Genomic DNA, 22,801 nt, shown 5'->3' with positions numbered 1-22,801 from the left:
ATAGACATCTAGATTGCTTCCAACTCCCTACTGTTACAGACAGTGCTGTCCTGAATACCCCATGCCCATCCGCATGTGGACCTGGTTGCATTTCCTTACTTAATTTTCACTAGGTAATGTTAGAGTGGCTAACATTAGCCCCACAGGGGCTGCCCCTGTCCACACACCCCACCAGCCTCCTTCCCCACGCACTTTGTGCCTTTTTTGACTTTGGCTTGCCAGCTCCCATCATTTCCCAGCTGAAAAGCAGCCAGAAGGGGGAGGGAAAGCAATGTTCACTCATCACCTACTACGTGCTCTACTAGATGATGCTGTGTTGGATGCTCTATGTACTTTATCCCCTTTCATTCTAAGACAGTCCTATGTGGTTGATATTATTGAACCTATTTTAGATACGGGAAAACTAAGGCTGAGAAAGATTAAGCTCTTAACCCAAGGTCTCACATTTAGTAAGTGCCTGATCCAGAATTTGAATCCAAGCTGGGCTAAGTGTCTACTGTCAGTGCTCCCATCATGCCCTGGGCACATCTTACTCTCCATATGCAAAGTAACTCTAAGCTAAATTCTCAGTCTAGGAGAGTGGTTAAGAGCGTGGGCTTTAGAGCCAGACATCACTTCAAATGCTGACTCCATCACTGATTAGCTACATGATTTGGGGTAAGGAGCCTAATTACTTTAAGTCTCTGTTTTCTCATATGGAGATGCGATTATGTATGTCCTTCGATTATGTCTGTAAACCTCTTAGCAGTGTGTAGTGCATAGCGGGACTAAACAAATGGTAGGGATGGCTGCAGTATCAACCTATGTTGCCTCCCCTACCCCAGACTCTGAGCGCCTTACAGGTAAGGACATCTATCCATTCATCTTCATTCATTCTTCATTGATCTGTGTACCAACTTCATGGCAACTAGAACAGTGTCTGTCATCAATAACTGTTCGTTGAACTACTCAGCTCCAGAGCTCATTCCAGTTACGGCTGGCAGTTTCCACAGCCCTCGGATGAAGGGTCTTGGATCTCCAGGTTGCTTATCAGGGTAGGGAGAGATGAGGGTTTCTGACCGCCAAGCCTTTAGTGATCTTTCTAGACCTTGCTGCTACCCTCTTCATAATATCTATTACTCCCGGTCCCCATCACTCTCTCCCGTCTCTTCTCTCAGAACCCTCTTTCGCTCCCCTTGGGGGAACCAAAGTGTGATTCTCCTCTACGTTTCCCCCTTTGCTGGTGAGGTGGGGTGCATATTGCCATCAGCGTCGCACTTCCTCGTCTGGAGGAAGGGAGCTCTGCACAACTCGTGGCTTGCCTGTCAATTAGGCAGTTCTGCACCTGTGTGATTTCCTTGAGCGCTTAATAAAAATTGGGTGATTAGAGAACCTCAGGCAGCACTTTCTTAAACAGTCATTAAACAATCATTACAGATAGAAACAGCTACAAGCAGCTGCGGAGAGGGAGTGAGTGGCTCCTAACAACATAATTCTTTTTCAAGTCAGAGCGAATGTGTAATCAGAGCACAAATGGGAACAGTTTCAAAGTTCTGAGGCTTCTCAGGCAAACCTATAATACATCAGCCAGCCTAAACTGGTGTCCAAAGTGTTCAGTGAGAATTGACACACGGTGTAGGGTTCTAAGTAATTCACACCTAAGCCAGGTTTTGTTCTTCCTCTCTCTCTCTCCTTTTAGGGGTGTCGTCACAGCCTTTCAAGTTTGGGTGCTGCTGCCTGTCTTAGCAAAGTTGGAGAAGTTGTGGTTGAGACGGGTTATAACTTGGTATTTGAAGTAAGTCCTCAGGAGGCTTTCTTAAGGCTGCTGGGGTTCAAGTGCTAGACGCAACATTTAAGAGCTGTGTGACCTTGGGGAAGTTACCTAATCATTCTGAGCCCCAGTTTCTGCATTGTTAAAATGTAGATGATTGCTGTATAGAAGCTGTATAAAAACGTTATAAAAATGTATTGTGTTGATGGAATTTCTCACCCCTGTTTTTTTGATGTGGGTGCTCCTGGAGTGAAAAGTGGTCCTTTAACTGTGAAGCCTTCTCTGCTCAAAGATATCAACTCCTGCATATTCCACCAGTTATCAGACTTCAAGGTGCACAGGAATCAAAGGGGCTTGTTTAAAATGCAGATCCCTGGGGCCTACCAGGAATGATTCCGATTCTGATAGGAGCAGGGGCCCAGAAACCCATAATTGTAACAGGCACCCAGGTGATTCTAATGCAGATGATTCAAAGGCTACATTTTCAAAAAGAATGAATTAGTGTCATTTAAAAGACACCCACAGGGAGTGCTAGGGCTATAGTCATTTATATCTTAATGTGAATAATTCAATCAGATTGCTTTCCTATCAATGCCTCTAACCAGCCATTCTTGAGGGAGTAGTATTTTTCATAGCTTGGGAGGAGAGAGGAGCAATTTTGGTCACTAGACCTACCTGGAGAGAATAAGTTCTAGATGCTGCCCCTTGGGCAGTCAGAGGCATCCGTAGTCCAAGACGGATCATGGTGAAGGTGGAAGTTCTGAGAGGTAGAGTGGCTAACTCGTAGTTATTGCCAGGATTTGCTTTGCGGCCAAGACCACCCTTTATGCCACTAAAGACCTTTTTGAGTCCTTTTGGTTGGCAATGGCTCTTTGAGATCAATGAGAACACTCTCTAACTTCCTTTATGGTTTTTCAGGCATATAAGGTGACTTAAGCAGAGATACCAATTCTGGTTTATTTTTTTTGTGGCCTGTGTTCCTGTAGGCCTTGCTTTCTCAGTACTGGGGCTGTAATTCCCAGGACCTCTCTGGCTTCAGATGTCAAGTCATTTAGAAGTGTACTATGAGGCCATTCATGGAAAAGTTCTGCCTTGGTCGATCCAGCAAGATGCTCTACAGGAGGGAAGTGATGGCAGTTGTGTTGGTAGGGAGATCCCCAGTCCTTTAGGTTTCGGGCAATATCCATCCCAAACATCAGATGTGCAGATACATGTATTTTCTCACAAGGGAAGAGAATGAAGACTATTCCATTGTACTCGTAAAATTACATAGTACAATGTGTATGTGATAAAACTAAGTTTATGTCTTGGATGAATTTAGTTGATTTGGGGTATTGATTGGACCACATCTGATACTTAAGAAAAATTTTGTTTGAGAGCTGAGAGTAGGGCTGAGATGATTATATTATAACAAGAAAAGGTACTATTTACTCCATTATCTCTCTATTTCATAGCTGAAGGAATTGATTTCGTTTCTTTAAAATTTTCATTTCTGATTATAAAAACAATGTATAGTCATTGTGGAAAAATTTGAGTATAGCCTTCAAATATATGTTTTTTTTTTTAACATCTTTATTGGAGTATAATAGCTTTACAATGGTGTGTTAGTTTCTGCTTTATAACAAAGTGCATCAGCTATACATATCAACACACATACACACAAAGATTTTTATAAACATGAAATAATACTGGAGAAGTTGTTTTGTAGCCTGACTTCCTTTTTACTTATAATTATATTATGAAATTTCTCATTTTAATTTTTAATCCCCTATTTTCAATGGCTCTATTGCAATGTTTCACTATTTTTAAGAGTGAATTCCTATTATTAGGGTTTAAGTTATTTGTATTTTTTCCTACGATACAGAATTGCTGTAATGAAAGTTCATATATGTACATCTTTGTACACATTTCTGATTATTTCCTTGGGGTAAAATTCTTAGAATTGCTGAGTCAAAGAGTATGCTCAATTGTACGGTCTTTAGTACGTATTTGTCAAATTGCCATTCAGAAAGGTCATTTCAATTTTCATTTCTACCAACAGTCTGGGAGAGCACCCACTTCCCAGCTTCCTTGTTGCCACCACTATTGATTTCTTTTAAAATAGCTTGAACTTCTTTAGACAACTCGTATAGTCAACTTATCATTCGCCACCCGATCTCCGAATGGTTGTCAGCTATAGTTTGAATGAAATTATGCATCATACCAGTTTCCTGAGGTGTGGACACGACAGCTTATATGAGAAATACTAATTTTCTCAACCTGGAGGAACAAGCATTTAGAATCATCCTGCCCCCTCCCTGATGAAGAATTAGAACACATCTATCATCTCCTGATCCGCCTTGGACGCTAATCAGATTAAGCCATCCCTAACTGGGGTGGGAAAATTCTTTATTTGCAGAGGGGTGAACAGTCACGTAGACAGTGCCAAAAATAACCCTAGCATCTCGAAACACAGGGACAGATGCTCAGATGGAGTTTTAAGTGGGGTCAAGCAGGGTGTGACAAGAGTTGTATAGTTTTCTCATCTTTACCGGAGTTCCCATTTCCCAAATTCCAGACTTTGGAATTCGCTTGGAAAAGGGGTATTTGTGGCACCACAGGTTCCCCTCAGACTGCCCACATTGAACCCTGCCCACTCTGAACTGATAAGTCTTGGGTACCATGTCGATCCTGGCACCAATGGGCTGTGAAAGGGGATTAACACTCAGGACGCGCTTTCCCCTAGTCCACAGGAACCAAAGCCGACTATGGCAGCTAATGTCTGCACCCGCCTGTGATACAGAGGGTTAGCCCAAGCTGGCCTTCCTGAGGACGCCTTGCCGTCCTTTTCTAACTAAAGCTAAGAGTGGCAGATGAATGCAGAAGTGGTCCCACTCTCCCCTCTGGTTTCGGATGCATGAACGCTGTAAGTTCTCCTACTAGGATATATTCCTGATGCCCTGGTTGTTCAGATTGGTAGCCTGGAAGTTCAAATCAGCACCTGCTGGTCAGCAGGGGAGAGAGAAATGAGATCAGGAGGGGGTGAGAACAAGTTCTATAGTGCAGGAAGCCGGGGAAATGCATGCTTCAAGTCAGAAAGAAGTTGGAGGAGACCTCAGTGGGGAGCCAAGAGGCCTGAGTTCTAATCTTAGCTCTGCCCCCAACCCCAGGGCTGTGTGACATCAGGTAAGTCATGAGACCCTAGGGGCCTCATTGGCCTCAGTGGTCAACGGAGGACATTGTTGGCCAAGGTAAGGGACCTTACAGCTTTGACTGTCTAAGCATGAAAAAAAGGGTTGAGGGAACATGTAGAACAGGAAAAAAGGAGACCTTTAGGGCAGTGCTCCCCAACCTTTTTCATGTCCTGATGCACATGAAGATAATACAGTAAATGCCATGCTGGGGACACTGCTAACTCGGGCACACAAAGGCGATACCTGGTCACAGAGGAACTGTCCTGAAAAAATGGTGCCCACCTCCAACTACACTCCAAACAAATAAAAACCGTATTAAACCGTGAAATAAGGGCCGGATAATCCAACTGTTTGTTCATAGTGACTCCTTTGATGACCTTTTGGGAAATATCAAATTCTCGCACTGTTTTAAAAGTCCCTGCCTGCTGCCACAGCCTACTGGTGAGGGTGAGGTGCGGTGGCCAGGAAATAAGGTCCTTTGGGAAGAAGGGGGAGGAGGGAAGCCCAAAGTCCAAGAGACTTACTAACTTCATCTGTGCTTTCATCCGGAGAGCACCCCTAAATCATCTCCCTGCTCCCTTCTTGGGGATCAGCTGGGGCAGGTCCTGTTCTTGAAGCCACAGGATTGATTAAAGGAATCAAGCCTTCCATTTGGGGTCCTGCCTGTCTCTTAGGCTTTTCCTATTTTGTCGTAACAACCGTTTTAACGTGCCTTATTTATTTTTTCCAGCCACCCCAAGAAACGGTGAGGTAACTGGGCCGAGATGATTGCCAAACACCTGCAAGACGCAGGCCTGGTGCCGTGAGCACGGAGGAGCCCGGGTAAGGCTCGCGAGCACGCGATCAGCTGGCTTTCCCTCCACACCCACCCCCCATCCCCGCCCGCCTCCCAAACACCTGCAGAGGCCTGTCACTTGGGACGAGAGGGCCTATTAGGGCTCTTGTAATTGAGATGGGGTGAGGGAATTTACAATGGCTCCGGAGTGGGAAACAGGGAGACGGCTTAGATGACAGGAAGCCGTCTCCTACGCTCTGTGGAGCAGATTGAGAAAGGTGGCCTGGGTAGTAATGGGGTTAGCTAATTCTGATAGTACGAAGGGAAGGAGAGGCCGTCACCATAATCACGACTAATGGATTCCAGATGGAGAAAGAGAATTGTCCTCATTAGCGTGGTTGTACACACACACGCTCATGGACACACACACGCACGCACGCACACACACCCAGAGAGACCCATTCCGCCCGCATCGCAGACTTTGATAAGTCCTGTCAGGTAAGAATAGCCCACACCGCAAAGGTAGATGGAGAGCCTTGTCAATTACTTCTTCCCTGTTTCCCCCCCTTCCGTAACATCCTTGCATATGTAATGGTTTCATTAACCTCGAGACTTTTGCAGATGAGTTGAAAACCCAGCTTACACGGCCAATTAGTTGGCAGCGCGTTCTGCACAGAGTATGGAAGTGCCTTTCTCTTCCCCTTAAATACTGCATGACTTTTCAGCTGTATTTCATAAGTGTTAATGTAATGTTGCTGAAAGGAAATATGGCCAAGGCAGGAAACTTTCCCCCCCTCTCTGGGATGCAGCTGTTGGTTTGGTTTGGGTTGTTAATTCAAAACACTCCCAGGTGTCTATTTCATATTATCTCTTGTTTAGAACAAAATAAAATGAAACTGTCAAAACCTTTCTGTCTTGCTCGGTCCTTGGCTCAATAGCCCCATAAAGAGACCGGTGCAAGGAAGCAACTGCTCACACTTGCCTTTCCTCGGTGAGAAGTGCAGGCCTTCCGGCTGAGGCCGCGACCTGCAACCAACCTACCTTCCCTCACAAAGGTCTTGTTGGAGTCCTGCTTTGGACTCCCTTCCCGCCGCTGGGCCTTTGTTCCCAGCCTTCCTTGCCAGGAGTGCCATTTCCACTCCATTTCCAACTCTCTTGCAAAGCCTCCTGTCTGAAGCTTTCCCTGAGCACCCTGGTTTTCCAGTGTGAGCATGTAGTAAGTGCTCAATAAACGTTAGCTGTTATCAATATTTCTACTTCCTGAAGCAAGTAGGTTGTTTGGTGCTCATGATATATTGAATAGAGTGAGAACTCTCAGGGGGCTTTGCCTATGATTTGCATATATCCCAGTATGCTATTTATAGCCATGCACTTGCTTTTTATATAACGAAGCCTCCCTACCATGGACGTTTATCTTCTCTGCTGTCTGCCCTTGGCTACTCTGCCCTCGTGCCAGAAGCAGGCACTGAGCTGAGGCTGGGGGTCCCTGATCTGAGCCCCAGCATTCTCCCCAGGAGAAGGGCGTGTGGCTTTTAGGAGCTAAGCTGTTAGCATGTTCACAGTGACTGCTTCTTTTTTTATCCAAAGTGACCTGTCATTTCTAGCAGCACAGGGAGAATGGCTCCTTTGGCTGACTTTATTTTCACAACTGGAATTTTGGGGGCTAGGATAGGTGGTACCAGGGACAGCAGGATTTCACTCCCTCTTAGTGAGAAATCGCCTCTTACTGAGTCAACAACAGTCTTGACTCCAGCCCCTGGTCCACTCGGGGCCTCTGATCACGGGGGTCCGCACATGTCCCCAGGACGGCCCTGGCAGACCTTGGTCGGCTGTTGCTTGACAGGAAGGCGGTGGGCTCATTCTCCTTACTTGGTGGCTTTCTGGAAAGGCCACCCCAAAAGAACCCTGTTTCCATGCTCCACATGAGCCCCTGGTTCTCTCTCTCTCTCTCTGAAGTCCCCAGCTTCCGTCCTGTGACACGTTAAGCAAGGGGAGGGTGAGGCCGATGTGGTCACAACCAGGCTCCATAAATGAGGGAGATTTCTGGAAAACGGGGTTTCAATAAACAGCAGCCTGAACATGCTAAGTGAGATGCCCCTTTGTTATTGTTGTTGTCATCTTGGAGGATCCTAAAAGGATCGGTCCCCTGAGACCGATGTCTGTGCTGTTCCTTAAACTGCTCAGAGACACGGAGCGTCCGTGCTCTGGAGAAGGAAGCTTGGCACCGTGTTTTGAGAGCACGTTTTGTATTTTGAGCCACTTTTTCTGTAGCCTGGGGCCTGATTGATTTTAGGTTCAGCCTAACGTCTTGGCCCGAGATCCCGCAGAGAGTTGGAGGGACTTAAAGAAACAACAATTCAGACCCAAAGTCCTTGTTTTTACAGAATTGACCTTCCATCTGTTGACAATCAAATACTGAACCTATTAAGACTGGCGGTCCCTGAGCTGGGAGAAAGGAAGGAATTTCCCAGGTTCCCTGGAGACAAAGGACCTTTTGACTACACCTGGGGGTGAAGGGTGGCCAGCCCAGGTCACACTAAGCTGGGGATCAGATGAACAGGAGAGCAGCTGAGGAGATGGGGGCTGGGGGTCCCCCTACCTGAATTCTGATTTGCCAGAGAAGGGGGAGAGAGGAGGAGAACATAATAGAGAGTGATTAGCCATGAGAGACTCCAGAATTCAGATGAGTGGCCCCTCGCCTCCCTGTGCCCTGAGCCCCTGCTTTTCCACGGTCCGTGTGCCTGCCTTCTGCTCTAGACCTTCAGCTCCTCGAGAGCAGGGACTGTGTCTCCCTCTTCTTTGCACAATTGCATGACCTGGCCGGAAGCAGGTATTCCTGGAATGGATGAGAGTAGAGCACCAGAAAGGGGGCCGCTTAAAGTAGGGCTCAGCACCTTTGCATGAATTAGGAAGTCAGCCCCTGAAGGCAGACTCTGCCCAATGGGCACATGGCTTGATGGGTGAAGCACCCCCTCTCTTGGCTGAGTGTGTTCGTACAAGGCACATTCTGAACAAGGACAACAGTGGCCACCCCTAGATTTAGGAACTGGGGCTGATGTCCCAGGCCCCAGCCTTTAAGGCACGCTGGTCTGTGCTGGGCTGGTGGGTGGTGGTCTCTTGGGGAAGCAGGACGTGGCCAGAAGGCAACGTCCTCCCCCAGGTGGCAGTGCCCCCCAGACCTTAAGGTCTGCGTGCAGGCAGTCTCTCCCAGCAGGCTTGTCCAGCCTCCTCTTCTAGGGCTTTCCCTCTGTCCTGCCCCTTTACGCTGTCCTCTTAGGTCCCCATCGGGGCTCTCTTTGACGTCTCTTTAGCTAGAGAGCTCACAGTAGTCTTTTGGTTCACACAGACCTGGGTTGGAACTGCGGTTCACCCCTCGCCCACTGTAAGCCCCTGGGAAGATGTTTTAATCTCACAGAAGCAAAGTTGCCTCAGCCACACAATGGGGATGTGGTGAGGTTCTGCAGGACAGGGTTAGACATAGAAGTCCTTTCTGAAGTCTTGATTGGTCCGTACCAGAGGAGATGGTGGTCCCTGGAACCCACGGGGAGGGGTTCCCGCACGACCGTTTCTGTAGGTTCCATTTCTCAGGGTGGCCTTTACAGCAATCCTTTTGGAACAAAATCTTCCTGAGAACTTGCGTCATTTGCCCTAGACAGATCTCTCTGGTGGATGGCACAGGATGCTCCCCAAACTTCAGCAGGCTCCTGGAACCAGATGTGGCCACGGGAGTGGCTAGAGCCAGCTGGTCCTGTTGAGGTTGGGTCCCTGCCCCTGGATCTTGGTCCACCCAGCCCAATGATCTTTGTATTATGTTAGGAAGACTAGAGTTAGCTGATTTCATAAAAGGAAGTGAGTTGAAATTTACAGTGAAGATATTGGCTGTACGTGAAGGAAACCTTAACTCATAGTCATGCTGAGCCCAATACGTCCTTAGGAAGCATGTAGTCCTTCCCCCTTTGCTTTGCAAATGAGAAAACAGGACCAGAGGGGTTAAGGAGCTTGTTCAAGGCCCAGTATACCTTCTGTTACATCTGAGGGTCTCCCTTGACCGTGAGATTATTTAAAACTCTAAACTTGCCCAGCTGTGGGAGTGTGTTATGGGAATTGTTGGAAATTCCATAGCAACCAGTGTCTGAGATTCCTGAGGAGTTGGCATGCGGGAAAGCCCTGCCCAGCCCAGCCTCTCTCTCATGACCACATTTATCTCCCACTCTTCCCCCCCTGCTTCTAGACCATCTCCAGTCTTCACATACAAAGACACCACTTTCATTCTTCTTTCTAAGTATTTGCTCAGGATAGCACAGAGCTGGGACACTGGGAACAAAGGGACCCAGCGTTGACTGGAGGCCCACCATGTAATGAGCGTCGCCCTGGGCTTCTCATATACATAAGTGTTCTCATTTACCTCCCACAAGAACTTCAAGGTCGTTTGAGAATTGTAACGGATGGTTATTGAATGAATGATTGAATGGATGACTAACTGTTAATTATACTTCTTCCTTTTTAGTTATCTACACATGGGCCATATCTTTTGCTTCACCCTGAAGAATCCTTGTTCTTTTGCCACTTCTCTGTTTTCTTACCCCTATGGTGCCCATTCAGAATGACCCATAACTGTGAGGATCCACTGAAAGATCTGCATTCATTTCCCTGTCAACTCAAAGGAAGTAAAAAACTCAAAGCTCAGAGTACAAAGAATAGATTTTGTGAATTTCTCAATCCAAGCCCACAACCCTAGCGTATAAACAGTAATCTGTATATTTATATTCTTAGCTTTCCGGAGAGACTGTGGGACAGGGGATGTGCGATTCTTGTTCCTTCTTCATGGGAGTCACATTCTTGTCAAGCGTGCAAATGGAAAATAATCCTATACTCCAGTGACAAAGTAGAATAACATGCCGTGTCTGAGTAAGAATTTGTTTCTGTTTCTCTCTTGGCCGGCTCTTTGTGTGATTTATCCCAGGCACTGAGTGACCCTTCCTGTTTCAGTTTATTCAGCTGTAAAATGGGGCTATACTATCTGCTTAGTTGGCTTCTAGGCTAGGATTTTTAAAGGATTGGCCTGTTTCAGCGGACCTTGTATGGTGCCCTGGGAATGTGTGCAGGGGAGAAAGGTAAATTGACAAGCCTCAGTGCTCGTCTTCTCTGATGCCAACTTCATACCTGATCTTCCATTTCCTGACTCAATTTCTCAGGGAGGACGCTAGGGATTTCTTTCCAGAAGGCTCCCTGAAGAGGCCCACCCCGAGACATGGATCTGCCATTTCTTCACTTGCAAAATGGAAATAAGAACAATCCCTAGCCTACTTCCCTTTGGTATGGCTGTAGAAAATGAAATGAGTTGGTAGATAGGGAAGTGCTTTGATAAGATAAAGTCTTACTCAGACCAAGTTAGTTATAATGACATTCGCGTCCGTTGCTCATTCTGCTACAGTTTCTTTAGTTTGTAAGTCAGTTGAAAATGAAAGTTTTGTTGTTCTGTTTCTCTGGTTTATATTTCGTGATTTATTTCTCAATTTGGCACGGGCAGATGGTTCAGGAGCATCCAACTATTTTAAACAAATCTTATTTCCCAAAGCCCTAGTCTCTGGCAGTTTGAAATGTTGGTCCAAGTTCACCTACAGCAAGAGCATTCAGTGATGTCAGAGGGAAGAGAACCTTTTCCTCAAGGTGGGCCTAGGGTACAAGAAGGAAAGGGAGACAAAGGAGAGGAGGAGAATAGTGCCAAGTATTGTAGCTTGTCCGTGGAGTCAGGCCAGGGATGAATGAATCATGACATGCTGGAAAAAACCAAACAAACAGAAGAACCCCACACCAAACAAAAGGGCCTGGCTTTCATTTAACAGTCAATCAAATGGCAAAGAAACATTAGGCCTCCTTATGATGAGAAAGCCAAATATTTCATCTGGTCAGGTCTGCAGCGAGTCAAGAGGAAGAGGCAGCGTAATGACCACGCTTGTCCGTGACCATTTGGCTTGTAGCGATCAGCAGAGCCTAGGACTGTGGGGAGAAAGAACCTGGGGATGAGCGGGGAGCCACACGCACGGCCCCGTGCTCCGTGCAGTGTAAACAGCCGGGACATCTGGGCGCCTCATGTTCTTGTACCTTAGAGTGGGGGAGAGACGAGGCCTCTGAAAGATGAGCTAAGCCTGGGAAGTGAGTTGGAAGAAGCAGCAGATGATGAAAATGTTTAGATAGTGCAGTGTCTCCTCCAGCAAGGGAAACAGGGCTGGATGGGTTGGATATCCCCACAGACGTGAGGTTTAAATTCTTTCTAAGGCAGCGTGCTCTGGCTCCATTCACTCTCCGGTGATGGTGGGGTTGAGTGGCAGGGGTGGCGGTAACAGCAGTAGCCACATGTGGGGGGTCTGTTGCTGCTTGGAGGAGCCATTTGACCAAGGCAGACAAAGTGAATGATGGTTATTGCTTCTGTCTGCTGAGCACACATGCTTTTTCCTCCTCTCTCTTTGATAACACAAACTGCCTTCTGTGCCATTGAGTCTGCAGCAGTCCTAATACTGCCTCTTCCTGGCCACATGATTGGTTAAGGAATTAGCATATGGCCCAAGCATGGCCAATTGGAGTCCTTCCCTGAGACTGGTCTATGGATGCTGGGAGAAGGAAACTGGCCCTCCTTCTGGTGGGATAGCTGAGCTTTGACACTGTAGTTTTGGAGTTTTGGGAGTATCTTTCCTACTTCGTGGAGAAATCCTGTCCACTGCAGGAAAGAACTGATCAACGTACAGAGAGAAGCAGAGCTGAGAAATGGAGAAACAGTCTAATGACATCATTTGAGACCCTGGATCCAATCAGGATTGAGGCCAGATGCACCCTTACGTTTCCAGTTAAATGAGCCAAAACATTCATTTTGTTTGTGTAAGCTAATTTGAGCTGGGTTTCTGTCACCTGAACCTGGATAGTCTGGAGGACAGTGTAGGGGTGGGGTCAGGGGTAAAGGCAGAATTGAGCAAGTAAGAGGTCAAGAGAAAAAGGAAAGGAAGCAGAGGGGAGGAAACATGATCCGATAGCTCTCTTAGGGAGCTGGGAACCTGCTCTGGTTTTCTGAGGCTACGTGAAGCCTGGCTTCTGAGAAAGAACACTCACTGTAAAAGGCAGATCTGTTCTCGTTGGGGAATCAGCCCCATGGCTCCTGGAATGTGAGCGTCCACATATATTCAGGCCACTCCAGGGCCAGCCAAAAGAGACCCATCGGTAATGTCATTAGATATGATGCTGAAGTTAAGCTTGGGAGTCAGACAGACTTTGATTTCTGACTTCAGTCCTTACTAGCAGAATGGCCTTGGGCTCTCTATCCTCAGTTTCTTTGCCTCTAAAATGGGGCTAATAATTATATCCATCTCAAAGAATTGTTGTAAGGGTCCTATCAGCCAATGTATGTGAAGAACTGTGTACTACGACCAGCCCATGGGAAACACCCAGTAGTAATGGCTATTCAGTTTCTCATGAGAGGGCAATGGTGAAGTAGATGGTAGGACACCCGCACTATAGATGAAAACTGAGTGATTTAAAGTATGAAGGTGATTTAGAATGTGGGAGAACCACATTAGTACACCAAGGTTTTCTTAAGTGACATAAACTTCAATAAAAAGTTAAATTTTTTAAAAAAGGGAGTTAGAGAGTACGTACTCAAAATAATTGAGAGCAGGAACACGAAGAGATATTTGTACATCTATGTTCATAGCAGCATTATTCACAACAGCTAAAAGGTGGAACCGTCCACAGAAGAATGGATAAACACAGTGTGTTTAGGCAGCCCTCTGTATCAACCAACTGTAGATCAAAAATATTCGAAAAATAATTCCAGAAAGTTCCAAAAAGCAAAACTTGAATTTGCCACAAACCTGCAACTACTTATATAGCATTTACATTGTATTTACAACTATTTACATAACATTTACATTGTATTGGGTGTTATAAGTAATCTAGAGATGATTTAAAGTATACGGGAGGATGTGCATAGGTTATCTACAAATACTACGCGATTTTTATAAAAGACTTCAGCATCTTTGGATTTTGTATCTGTGGGGGTATTGGAACCAATCCCTCACAGATACTGAGGGCGACTGGGTCGATAGGTAGATAGATAGATAGATAGATAGATAGATAGATAGATAGATAGATAGATACAGATTATTAAAAAGGAAGGAAATGTGGACATATGCAGCAACATGGATGAATCTTGAAGACACAATGCTAAGTGAAATAAGCCAGTCACAAAAGGACAAATGCTGTATGATTCCACTCATATGAGGTATTTAGAGTAATTAAATTCATAGAGACAGAAAGTAGAATGGTTGTTGCCAGGGTCTTGGAGGAGGGGGAATGGGAGTTATGGTTTAACAGGTACAGAGTTTCAGTTTTGCAAGATGAAAAAAGGTCTGTGATGGTTGGTGATGGTTGCACAACTATATGAATGTACTTAATGCCACCGAACTGTAAAAAATGGTTAAAATGGTAAATTTTATGTTGTATTTATTTTACCACAGTTTAAAAAAGAAAGAGTCGTGTCTAGTAAGAATGCATTTTCATTTTAGCAAAAGTATCAATATATAAATTTTGTATATGTGTATTGATGGAAGGAAAAAGGAAGGATGACTACATACCAAATTGTTTACAGTGCTTCTTTCTCTGTGGGGTTTAGTGGGACAGGAGGGGTCGGGTTACTTTAGGCACTTTAGTACAATCTAAATTATTACAGTGACCAAATGTTATTCTTGCCATTGCAATGAGTAATATTAAATTGTAACCATTTGCATTATACTTTTACACTTTCAAAGTACCTTTGTGGAATATATCAATATAATGGTGCAGCCATTTTGGAGAACAGTTTGGCAGTTCCTCAAAGGATTAAACATAGAGTTACCATATAATCCAGCAGTTTTACTCCTAGTTTCATAGTGGAAACACATAACCACTCAAAAACTCGTGCATGAATGTTCATAGCAGCATGATTCATAATAGCCTCAAAGTGGAAACAATCCAAATGTCCCTCAACAGATGGATGGATAAACCAGTGATACATCCACAAAATGGAATATTATTCAGCAATAAAAAAGAATGAAGTGCTGATACATGTGACAACGTGGATGAAACTTGCAAACATTACGCTAAATGGAAGAAACCTGACACCAAAGACCATATATTGTAGGATTCCATTTTTATGAAATGTCCAGAATAGATAAATCTATAGTTATTGAACATAGATTAGGACTGGAGGTGACAGATAAGGGGTGTGGGCTCTTAAAAATTCCAGTAATAAAAATGTCCTAAAATTGATTCAGGTGATGGATGCAGAACTCTGTCAATATTCTAATAAGCCATTGAGTTGTTCACTTTAAAAGGGCGAACTGTATGGTATGTGAATTATCTCTCAACAAAGCTATTATACAAGAAAACAAAACAAAAAACAAAGTCTCTTTGTAAGTCATACAATTAGTTATTTACACTAAGTTTGGGAGGAAGATATTACATGAAGAAACAGACCTGGAAAGCTAACTTAGATCTCTTGAGGAGGAGAGGAATTACCAAAGTCTGGCTGGGCTTACTTTTTTTGTAATCCCCACCAATAAAATGTTCCACAAAAGACAAGATCAAAAGGACATGAAAGAAAGCAACCCAGATGTTCCTCAACTAAGGAATAAACCAACAAACTATGATCTGTCCACACAGTGGAATACTATTCAGCAATCAAAAGAAACAAATCCCTGGTAGGTACAACCTGGATGAATCTCAAATGCATTACACTCAGTGAAAGAAGCCACACTCAAAAGGCTACATGCCATATGATTTCACTTATATGACATTCTGGAAGAGGCAAAACCATAGAGACAGAAAACAGACCAGGGGCTTGATTTTCAAAGGCTCTCAGGGGGACTTTCTGGAATGATGAAAATGTTCTATATCTTGATAATTATAATGACTACGTAGTGGTATGCATTTATTAAAACTCGCAGAACTGTACACTAAAAATGGTTGAGTTTTACTGTGTGTAAATTTTAACTTAAAAAATGGGGTGGGGGGAAAGGACATGAAGAATGCATTTGGATGTTCAGGTGGATGGACAGGCACTGAGAAGAGGTATGTGGCCAAGGAATGGGGTCTGTCACCATCCAGTGACCCTCGTGTGACCCATAGACCACTTTGGGCTTCCCTGTCCTTTGGAGATCCAGGGCTGCAAATCCTCAAAACCCTTGAGGTGATGTCTGTTCCTTCACCTCCAGCATCTGCACACATGTGGTCTTTTTGCCCCACATCCGCCTGCAATGGTCTCTTCACTGGTTTGCCCCAAATCCACCCACATCCACAGCCAAGCATCCAGGGCTTGGCTGATTTCACGGAAGATTAGGAGAAGGCCTGGGACCGTGCCACCCAGCTGCCATCTTTGTCTACCTCCTCTTCTCTTTCTGCCCCATTCCCTCCACCTGCTTTGCTCCTGGGAGCTCTGTATTCTTTCCCCTTTGTTACAAAGAGCAGTTGGGCTCTTCCCAGCTCCTTTCCAAAGAAGCTCTCCAAACTCAGGTCCTCAGCAGAACCAGGGCCTTCTTTTCATTAAGAATCTCTTTGGAATTACAAATAGCAACTGTTTCCCCTATTAGCCCTGATATTTGGGACCCAGATGTCAACTGGGATGGGCCTGCCCCTTGCATCTCTGAGCTCTAGTCTGCCCAAAAGCATGCAGAAAGGACACAGCCCTCGTTCCGGCCTCTGCTTGCTGCTGGGGCTGCTTCCATAGACATGGCGCTATCGGTCCATGTACCTCCATGTACGCAGCCTCAGTGATTGTCACTTCCCAGTGTACTGAAAGGAAGGTCCCAACACAGGCTCTGTGACACTCCAGCGTTCTCCTACCTTGAGAAGGCTGCCTTTAAAATTCATTACAGCAGTTTGTACTCGGTATTTCCTCTTGTCCACGCTTTCCTTTATGCTCACCCCCCAACCCCCCACTTCCTCCCTTTGTTATCTCTGTCAGAATACAGGCCCTGATTGTTTCAGGCCCAAAGCTTCAGCCAGAGCCGCTCCAGCCAGGGCCCATTACTGGGCTAATTAACAGCCGCGCTGCAAGATTTCCAAGGTCCTCCCCGGGGAGGGCTGGCCTGCTCCCCATAGAGGCTGCTCTCTCTGGCCTGCTCTGTGGGTGACGCCGCAGCACGCCAAGCCTGGGCCTTCTTCCTGCTCCGAGCCCTTTCCCCTTGTCTCTTGGTGAGCATGAAACAATTTCCTCTTTTCACGGGGCGTCGATGGCAGGCAGATTAATGAACGTGAGCCCAGCCCAGAGGCCAGCCTGCCAAAAATGTTCGCAGTGCATTCAGCGGTCCCCATGCTGGGCTGCACGAGGGACATTCCCAGGCAACCAAAGACACGGGGCCGTGCAGTTGAGTCCCCGGCAGCGGCTGCAGCTCTGATCCGACCCGGAGTTCCACTAAGGAAACGATCTTCCACTTCCTGCGCCTCCTTCACCCCCGTCCAACCACCCTCCCACACCCCCTGCAAGCATCCCACCCCCCAGCAGCCAGCTCTGAGGCTCTCTGATGCTTTGAGAAATAAAGAACTAGCCGCAGCCAGTGGCCCATGCCATAAACACCCAGGGGCTAGCGGGGTCCCCACTAAGACTCAGGCATGGGGCCGTGACAGATGGGAGCTCTCGTTAGCAGCACGCCGTCGGGCCCACCAATGCCATGTGCTCTGTGATAAAGCCACAGGTCCTGGGCAGAGCTAGCTGGGTGTTTGTAGGAGGCTGTTTCTTTTCTTCCCTTCAGAGGAGTTCTTCACAAACTGGTGTGTAGGACTCGCTCCTCAAAATGGGAAACAGATGCAGCTAGCTAGTGTGGGCCTCAGGGATATTTGCTTTGGAAACACCCAGCACGACAGGTCTATGAAAAATCTTCTCTGCAGCTGGGGTCCCGCAGTGCCCAGCCAGGTGTCCAGGGAGCCATTTTCTCCCTTAAGGGGAGCTGCCAGCTCTGGGGGTTCCCTGGAGGGCTTTGCAGCCCTGACCATGGTATCAGCAGCAGAACTTGATTCTGTGAGCCATACTTCTCGATGCAGCGGAATTGTTCCTCCCCATTTTTGGGGTAATCTCCTCCCTCCCAAGGTTGATTTCTATGCCGAGCTCTCATGAGTCGGCTTTCTCACTGGCAGGATTCCCAGCTTCTTGGGATGGGTGCTTTTCTGTGTAGACACCTGTGGCTGAGTTGTCCAGCTTAGATGGTCAGCTCCAGGGGGACAGTTAGCTAAGGCCCAGCATAGCACCATAGCTGGGTGTTTACAAAAGTTAGTGGGATGGATTTACTTCCAAAAGCATTTTGATCACACAGTCATAGATGTATGTTACACACACACCCACACATACACAAGCACCCCAACATAAACACATAGTTCACAGATATTTCCATTATATCTTTGCCATATTGATGTTCCTGAGCTAACATGTATTTTGACTTTTTAGAACCACGTAACTGTTTTCAGTAGGAAAACAGCTAACCTCCCTCCTGTCTTATTTAATGCTTTTCATTTTGAATTCTTCTTTTGTCTAATATCAATATTACCATACCTACTCTATTTTTATTAGCATTTGATTAGTTTATCTTTTATCATTCTTTTCATTTTTAACCTCTTCATGTCATTTTGTTTCTAGTTTGAATTGTGGATAGCATCAAGCTAGATTTAAAAAATCTGAAAGTATTAGACGTCCCATAAAATAATTTTATCCATTCACATTTATTGTGATCATGGATATATTTAAGCTTTTTTTTCCTGACACTTTATTTTATGTTTTCTACAGGCTGTAAATTCTTGATGTTTGTTATTTTCTTTTTTAATATATTAAAATAGAAATTTTGAGTTTTGGTTCAACTTATTTTTTTCCGTAAAGTTTGGAAATTATGTATATTATTTCTTATCTTCTGGGGTAGGAAAGACAGTGCACTGGGAGGCAGGAGATGGGGCTGTATTCTTAGCTTGGTCATGAACTCATTGTTTGACTTGGATAAGTTACTTCTTTTTGAACTTCAGGTGCCTCCCGCATAATGAGATAGTTGGATGAAATGATCTCAAAGGCCTTATCCCTGCAGTGTTAACATGTAGGATTTGGTGGTCGATTGAGGTCTAGAGCTTACTAGGTCTGTCCAGGGAATGTGCACCTTCAAAACGGGAGGGACCATTTCCACCACCAGGCTTCAGTGAAGCATCTGGCTATCAGGCAAACTCAAACTTGAACCTTGTTGGCACAGCTCATCTTTTCAGGGGAAAGTCAGGCTCAGCTCTTCCCTCTTCTGGGATGATCATGAGTGGGATGTTTCTAACTCAGCAGTGCCTGTGTAAAAATTCTCACTCTTGAGCATATTTTATTGTGTGATAGAAATAGTTATTGCTCGCCACCTACAATGTGCTCCCACACATTTTCTTGCAGTTAGGTGGGTCATGGGACTCAGCCTTGCCAACGCACTGTGAGCCAAAGTGATTTCACATTGTGAAAAGTGTTTTACTTTTAGGTCAAAGCATTTAAGAGCTAGTACCTGATCCCCTAGCTCCCTCTTCTCCTGCTGCAGTGACCAAGGAGACATACAGATGGTGCAGCTTCTCAGCCTGAGTCCCTGAGTGACTGTGTGAACCAGAGGTCTCTGCTGACCTCCTTTGGACATGTAACATTAGCAAGATAGAAACTTATGTTAAGCCACCGGGATTTTTTTTTTTTAGCCACAGGTAACCTAGCCCACTGTAACTAATGCAAAATATACTGAGACCATTATTAAGCACATGCATTTTCTGTCTTTTCAACTTCGGTATGAGGGTTTGAGGACAGAAGATGGCTAAACTATGAGACTCATTCCTCTTACCCTGGCACTGGTGGCTTAAGTTGCCAGGACCTAGTCACATATACATAAAGTCCCCCACCTCGGAAACCTCAGAATTGTTCAGAGCATTAGCCCAGGGCACTTCTCCTTTGGTTCTCCAGAATCTTCACTCAGCTTCTATTGCACATGGAGTCAAGTTCACAGTCCCTGATGTGGTCACTGGGCCCCCTGTGGCCTGGCCCCGCCTCCTGCTCCAGATCATCGCTCACTGCTGTCTCCCACACTTGCTTTGCTCCACCACACTTGTCCTCTCTCAGTTCCTCATACATGCCTGCCTCAGGACATTTGCAAAAGCTGTTCCTTGCGCCTGCAATGCTGGGTCCACAAGGGTAACTCCTAAGCATCTTTCAGGTTTTAGCTTTCGTAGGGGATTTTTTTTTTATGACCTCCCCAGGCTAGGTTATATGCTCCCACAGCATTCTCTGTTCCATGCCACCCTCATGGCATATCTCAGTTGTAATGAAATAATGAGTTGTGCAATCATTTGCTTAATGTCTGTCTCCCTGTTAGACTCTAAATTCTCAGGGTGCAGGGATGATGTTTATCCAGTGCCTAGGACAATTTCTGGCCCACAGAGGGCACAGAAGCATGAAGTATGACTAATGATGATGAATGAATAAATGGTCATTCTCAGCATCTGGAGCAATTATCCCCAGACTTTAGTGTACATCAGAATCACCCAATGGGCTTTAAAAAATATTTATTTTTAAATTGTGGTAAAATATACACCAAATAAAATTTGCCATCTTAACCGTATTTAAATGTACAGTTCGGTGGCATTAAGTACTTTCACATTGTTGTACAAACATCACCACCATCCATCCACAGAACATTTTTCATCTTGCAACACTGAAACTCCATAAACAGTAAGTCCCCATTTCCCCCTCCCCCAGCTCCTGGCCACCACCATTCTACTTTCTGTCACTATGAATTTGCCTGCTCCTAGAGAGTTTTTTAAAACACAAATTTCTGGGCCTGACTCACAAAATTTCAGACCGGGGCCTGAGAATCTGCATTTCTACCAAGTTCCCAGGTAATGCTGACTCTGCAGGCTCAGAGACCACACTTTGGGAACATGGCACCGGAGGATCCCGAATATGATACCTTCTCCTAAGTTTTGTCACATCTCCTGCAGCCCCTGCACACATTAGGAGTTCAGAAAATGCTGGTGACAGATGGGTTGATTACACTCAACTGCCTGTGGAAGAAGTGAGTCCTTTTGGTTAAGGCAGAGGATCTCAACCCTGATCATTATATTCATCTGGGGAGATGTTTGCAAAATCACATATGCCTGGGTCCCACTGTAGACAAATGTACTAGAACTTTAGAGTATGGGACCTGGGCATTAGTATTGGTTGACACTTTCCAGGTGATTCTATCTGTGAAGCCGGAGTTGAGAATCACTGGGTTAAGGAAAAAAGCAGAGGGAGGAAGATCAGAAGAGGCATTTGGAAATCAAAAATACAAACACCTCCAGGGATGGGCACCCCTTTGGTTTCTGCAGAAACACCTTTGTGACCTCAGCATAGAAATGATTCTTTGCCCAACTCCCTAGGGGGAGGAAAGACACACCTTCTGAGTGCAAAACCCAGTTCTCTGGGGACCAGTAATGCTGTTCTCAGAGATCCAGAGTAACAGGAAGAGATTTCGACACAGGAGCTGACCTCTTCCTAGCCGCTTCCCCTTCTATTATTTCTGGACATCACCTCGTATTTCCACATGTGTACAAAGGTATCCTCAGGTGTGCGCTGTAGCTTTCTATCTCTGCTCAAATTCACAGGCATCACCTTGGAGTTTTAAAAATTTATCTATTGATGTAAAGTAGGGAAACCCTTGATTAACATGTAGCCTACGGGGCCAAATGAAACCTGGGTAAGGCTTCATTCTGCAAAGGACTCTACTTACCAAGTCTTCCTACTCCGGACACTGACTCCTGGCAGCGTTAGTGTGGTCCACAGACTGGTGTCAGCCAGGAACGGGTACCATTCTGCAATGAGATGGATACAGAATTTGAAACTAAATATTTAGAAATTTCTACGGCAACGCAACAATATGCATTCCCAGTGTGTGATCAGCAGACTTCTCTTTGGTGAACAGGGGATTGACCAATTTAGGTATTGTTGACCTGCGTGGCGTGTTGCCTGTGGTTGAGCTGTGGACAAGTGCTGCGTGGGTGGGCCACATGTCAGTCCGCAATTAAACTCAGCTGATCTTTCCCATTTATATATCGTAACCAGGATGCATGGTCTTTTGTTGTGAATTTCTTTGGCATTTCCTTGATGACTGTTGAAGTTGAGTTCCTTTGCTTATGTTTATTGGCCTTTGGTGTATCCTTATTTTTTTAAGTGATTGTTCAAGTGTTTTGCCCATTTTTCTATTGGATTTTCAGTCTTTTGCTTATTGAAGAGTAGGAGTTACTCTAATATTCTGAATATAATTCTTTTGTTGGATATATGTGGATGGAAAAAAAATTTTTTAAAGGTCCTTCACCCAGATAACTTGAGAAGCAAGACCATGAGGATTAACCCTGTGGTCCTATCCATGACAATGTATGGCAGATTTCTTTCCAAAGGTCAGAGAGAGGAGTTAGGAATTTATACTTGATATCTTCACTCGGGACTATTAAGGAATAAGATGCCCAATTCAAGCTAGTTCACGCAAGAAAAGGAATATATCAACTGACAGAACTGTGATAGATTCATGTGTGGCTTGATCCAGATGTTCTCTATGTTGGCTTTATTTTCTGGCAAACTCTCTTTCTGTTGGAGAGAACGGATCCCAGAAACTCCAGCCTTACATGATTCTTGTCTCAGTTTGAGAGATACCCTCTGTTTCCCAGTGTTTATATAAATTTCCCCAAAGGACTTTTTGATGGGCTATGCTTGTGTTATAAGCCTACCAAGGGACCAGTGTGAGTTCTAGACCACCCCATAGCAGAGGACACAGAATCCTGAGCCTGAGATCCCTACCAGAAAATTCGTGGATTAAAGGAAGGTCAGTAGCCAAAGGGAAGGGATGTAGAGTAGGCTCACAAGTAATAGGTGTCCAGTCCTTCAACTAGGAGGGCAAAGAGTGCAAAGCTTCCGAGTGAGGCTTAGTGGTGTGCTTGTGGTGGCAGAGGAAGAGGGAGGTGTAAAATGATTGTTGCTGTGCTGGAGAAAGATGTATCTGACATTACTGGATGGTAGGGAGCAGCAACTGACTAGTGTCAAGGAGAAATATTAGGTGA

At 45.3% G+C, this 22,801-nt stretch overlaps 1 long non-coding RNA gene across 3 annotated transcripts in view; it reads left to right on the top strand.

Moving 5' to 3' along the window:
• The window catches only part of LOC132350335 (uncharacterized), a 123,840-nt gene that overhangs the window by 67,917 nt on the left and 33,122 nt on the right, over window positions 1–22,801 (top strand). For all 3 annotated transcript variants that reach the window (XR_009497896.1, XR_009497895.1, XR_009497897.1), the window contains exon 4: window positions 5,654–5,745. This is a non-coding gene — a long non-coding RNA (uncharacterized LOC132350335). The remainder of the gene's footprint in view (window positions 1–5,653; window positions 5,746–22,801) is intronic.

Source organism: Balaenoptera ricei, chromosome 16, assembly GCF_028023285.1.
Source record: "Balaenoptera ricei isolate mBalRic1 chromosome 16, mBalRic1.hap2, whole genome shotgun sequence".
Taxonomy (NCBI): Eukaryota; Metazoa; Chordata; class Mammalia; order Artiodactyla; family Balaenopteridae; genus Balaenoptera; species Balaenoptera ricei.
The sequence above is the reverse complement of the archived record's forward strand: the minus strand, read 5'-3'. Positions and strand labels throughout refer to the sequence as shown.